Here is a 4,734-nt window from a genome sequence, read left to right as displayed (position 1 = left end):
ATGGTTGGGACCTTACGTTGTCACAGAAGTCATCGACGGAGGCGCATACAGGATCAAGGACAAGAAGACGGGGGTTCCCGAGAAAAACCCCTGGAACGTAGCACAGCTCAGGCGGTTCTACGCCTAGAGTCGAAATATAGTCCTCTTCTGTAAAAATACAATGTACTGAAACGCCCGCGAGTTTTCAGACGCACTCTTTTCCTTTTCGGGGCACCGAGTGGGGCCGGAAAGGTTTTTAATGAGGCGGGCTCACGGTGCTGCAATATAATAAAGATAGTGGAGATATATTTCTTATTCTTCGGCTCAACGCCTTCAAGTTCCAAAATACGTACAATATAGACACATTAGACTTACCAAAATATTTCGCCTTGGTACACTAAATACCTCGCCAAATATCGGAAGCTAATAAAATTATAAACAAAGTGCACGCGCCAAAAAACTTATTGCTTTGGTCTAAGAACCTCGCAACAAAAATATAGAACTGTGACACCATGACACTCGGGGGCTTCCAACCCATCAATGAAAAAACAGAGATATCTTATTGTGACAGGAGGGAAAACCTCCGAGAGAGAAAAACAGTATAGACTCCAGCCAAAAGCTCAGGGGCTCAGTGATCAAAAATACAGCTTGACAATATAGATTGTGTTTACAAATACACAAAGATGTATCAATGATAGAAATACAGCAAAGAAGAGGAAAAAGTTTTCAAGGGAAACCTAGCACATGATCTATGGTTATCCGCTCAGTAGAAGGACGAGTACTATGTTCAGCATAGCTTCCCTTCACGAAGAACTCAGAATCCATCCGAAGAAGTTCATCCATCATATCTTCAGCAACAGGAGTCACCAAATCGTCAATCTTGCCCATATTTCTCTTTTTCTTTGCCATCTTCGCCAAACAAGTAGGAACAATTTGATCTATGGGCAATTTTGGATGACAAATTTTTATCATCATCATGGCAAATCTTGCGCCAGCAGAAAGTTGAGCTCGCACAAAGCCATGGATTCGAGGGGCATCTCGAAATTTCTCCATTAAGGCTGGAAGGGTTTCTGGCATTTTGTTCCGAGGGAACATGGTCCCGTAAACTAAGAATAAAGTTTTCGTATAGAAGTCAAGGAAATCACGGACCTGAGCCGCGCGATCTTGAAATCTGACGATTTGGCGGGTGCACTCAGGAGTAACCCAAAAATTAGACCCATGTTGTGCAGCCAGTCTCAAAGAAACAAAGGGTTCGAGCTTCAACACGTTGGTCTTCGGCAGCATCCGTAAACGAGCCTGACACATCGAATAAAAAATCAAGGAACGAATGGTGAAGAATAATATCCAATATAGTTACGAGCGGGAAACATACCTGTCATGTCCAAACTGGCATCAGTCATTAGCTGAAGCATATAATTCTCGCGGGAAGCAAATTTTCAAGAGCTTCAAAGAATGCAGCATCCTTCGCCGCAATGGTTTCTTTTGCCTGTTGAAGAGCAATTTCCTCCCTCTCGGACGCTTGTCGTGATTTTTCCATCATCGCAAGAGTTTGTTTCTTCATGAATTGAAGTTGCTGTCGAAGTTCTTGCAAATCTTCTGACGAATGTTTGCTTGAAGAACCTTCGAGGGGGTTATCATCGGTTAGCATTTTCTTCGAGAAGGAAGAAGCAGGAGAAGCATCGGCAGAGCAAGGATTGGTCGAATAGTTGTCAAATATTAACTGGAAAAGAAAGCGCCAGGATCAATGATAGTGCCAGAGGGAATTTCATTAATTTCTAGAAATATTTACATAGGCATTACAAAAGAAGTTTCTCCTAAAGGACTACTAGGATAATTGTCGCCACAGCTAAATTGGCGACAAGGGCAAAAGAAACAGAGAAAGAAAAAACAAAGAGGCATGCAACTAGACCTCCGGCCTTGATGAGCTAGGAGTTGAAGCTGGTTTGATCCCGAGATAGGCCAGGATTTTCTTCGTGTTGGGCTTGGCTGCCTTAATCAACGACCTCCATCTTGACTGCTCTATCTGATCGGTGTCGCCAACCTTCATCCAATCAATAGTTTGTTGGCTGTCAGCGACCAGGGCAACAGTACTCTCGACAGCAATCTTCATGTTTTCCTGGCGCATCTTCAATCCAAGGTCCTCTGATAAATTGAAGCTCTGGGCAAGGGCAAGGAAAGTCTTGGGCTCCTCTTTCTTCGGGAAGAAGTAGGGGAACAGCGTCGACAGTCCCGCATCAGCATTCGCCACGCCTTCACGAATTTCAGATCCATGAGGCTCCAGATAAGAAAGTGCGTCAAGGAGAGGATCATTGTCGGGATTCTCCAGATCAAACTCTTGGTTTGTTTGGCCTGCCACAGGAAATAAACGTTGGTCAAAAACAAGAAAAAGCAAGTCCATTAAAAAATAGAAGGGATCGATAATATTACCTTGAATGCGTCGAATTTGCGATTTCAGGCGCTTGAGAATCCCCTGCTCACGAGCAGCCTGTGCGGCTTTGTGCTCGTTTAAAGCAGTTTCAGCATCTTCAAGTTTCTTCTGCAGTTCCTCGACACTAGCAGCTTTTGCTTTGGCTGCATCAGCCTCTGCTTTGGCTTCGCTAGCAACAAGTTCGGCTTTCTTGCGGGCCGCTTCACTTTGCTCCAGTTTTTGAGCAAGTGCGTCGGCACGTTTGTTGGCCTCTGCAAGCTTCTCTGTCGAAATAAAAAAGAAAGAAAAAAGGTCAAAAAAGTTGCGACAAATGACAGGAGCAAGAAGTCAAAAACAACGACAGCAAAAAAGTTATTACCTTCGGTTCTGCTGGCATACTCACGGTACCCAATGAATTGGGAGCCGATGCGGATAAGCTCTTTGATCATGGGCTGACAAAGAAGAACAAAGAAAGAGAAACATAGGTATGGAAAAAGAGTGAAGGCGTGAAAAAGCAAAATAGAGGAAATATAGATATCGGCAAGAAAATTAAAAAAAAAACTTACATCATCCAAGAGCAGAGTAGAAGAGCTACCCAATTGAGGGGCAGGCTCAATGATCGTTTCAATCCTTGTCCTTTTTGGTGAAGGAGCAAGGGGGCTTGATGGCGGAGTAGTGGTGACGACGTCTCGTTGAGGAGGCGAGGATTCTTCTCCTTCAACTAGCGTATCCGAGGCAAGCAAAGTATGTGACGTGCTCGTCCGAGGAGCCACGTCAACAGTTGGTATTTCTTCCTCATCATCGCTGTGATTAAAAATCGACAGCATAAAAAGCAAGACAAGATAAACATTTCGAGTACAGAAAATAAGGAGAAATAAAAATGACTTACGAGCTGACGAGGGATTCAAGATAAGGATCGTAAGCTGCCTTCTGATGTGAAGGATCAACTTCTTCGGCTTTGGAAGTGCCGGAATCTTCGACATCATTCCTTTTCCTTTTGCCTTTCGGGGAGACAGCGGGAGGAGGAGATTGTGCCGACGCAGTGCCTTCGGAAGAACCCGCAGATTTTCGAGAATCTACGGGTTCATTCACAAAAGATGGGGCTTCTTGATTGTCATCAGTGACAATCGCCCTTTCTTCGACTTCTCCACCTTCAGGGAGAGGAGGAAGCGAGACAAGGTCTGGATGATTCTGTGCCAAATAAATAGGGAGTCAGAAAAGGAGTTACAAAACAGTTAGCAAAGCAATAACAAGACAATAGACAAAGATTACCTGGGGGAGTGGATTGGCGGCGCTGAATGGTTTTACACGACAAGAAGCAGGGACAGGATCTTTTTTGCTGAGCGATGAGATTTTTCGGACAAGCTTTTCCAAGTCTTTGACTTCCAAATCCACCGACAGCCGATCTACATCCTCGTTGCCAGCATATCTCCATAGAGGATTTTTGCGAGCCTGAAGCGGCTGCACTCTAGTCCTAAGAAAATATGCAGTAATTTGGATACCCGATAACTCTTTGCCGTGAGTATTTTGCAACTCGTGAATACGAGCCATCAAGTTTTCTGTCGACGCCCTTTCTTCTTCGGTGGCCTCCGCGTCCCAGGAGCGGCAGCGAAAAATTTTCTCGGCACCATCAAAAGGAGGGATGTTGTCCTCTGCACATCCATGGTTCTCCTCCTGAATGTACAACCACTTCTTGCGCCATCCTTGAACTGAGTCAGGAAGCTTGACGTCGAAGTAGTCGACAGTGGGCCGAACATAAATTACAACGCCGCCTATATTATAGGCGACATTGGGCGAGCCATTGCGGCGGCAGAAAAAAATGCGTTTCCATAGCGCCCAGTTAGGCTGGACGCCAAGGAAGGCCTCGCACAAAGTGATGAAAATAGAGATGTGGAGGATTGAATTCGGCGTGAGGTGGTGGAGTTGCAAACCATAGACAAAAAGAAGTCCACGGAGAAAAGGATGAATGGGGGCGGAAAGACCGCGGATGAGGTGGTCGACAAAACTTACCCGGTACCCCATTGGAGGGGTTGGGTAGCTTTCCTCACTGGGGAAGCGCAATGCCTGGGGTTTCTTGCTGATCCCCAGCTTCTTCAGCATGTTGACGTCCTGAGAGGAAATCTTCGATCTTTCCCACTCCGCCGTTCCGAGATCCACAGCGGCCATGGAGGACTCCGGCGTGCTATGCCTTGTCATGCGACGAGGTGGCATCAATAATGGCGCAGGATTCACAGCAGGGAGGCAAAGAGCTTAGGAAGCTGTGGATCGCAGGAGAAATTTGCAGCTGAGAGAAGGAAGACGGCGCGGGCGGAAGTGTCCAAGGAGGAAGAAGACGAATTTATATAGGG

The sequence above is a fragment of the Lolium perenne genome, chromosome 1 (assembly GCF_019359855.2).
Source record: "Lolium perenne isolate Kyuss_39 chromosome 1, Kyuss_2.0, whole genome shotgun sequence".
NCBI classification, from domain to species: domain Eukaryota; kingdom Viridiplantae; phylum Streptophyta; class Magnoliopsida; order Poales; family Poaceae; genus Lolium; species Lolium perenne.
Note: the sequence above shows the minus strand (reverse complement) of the source record.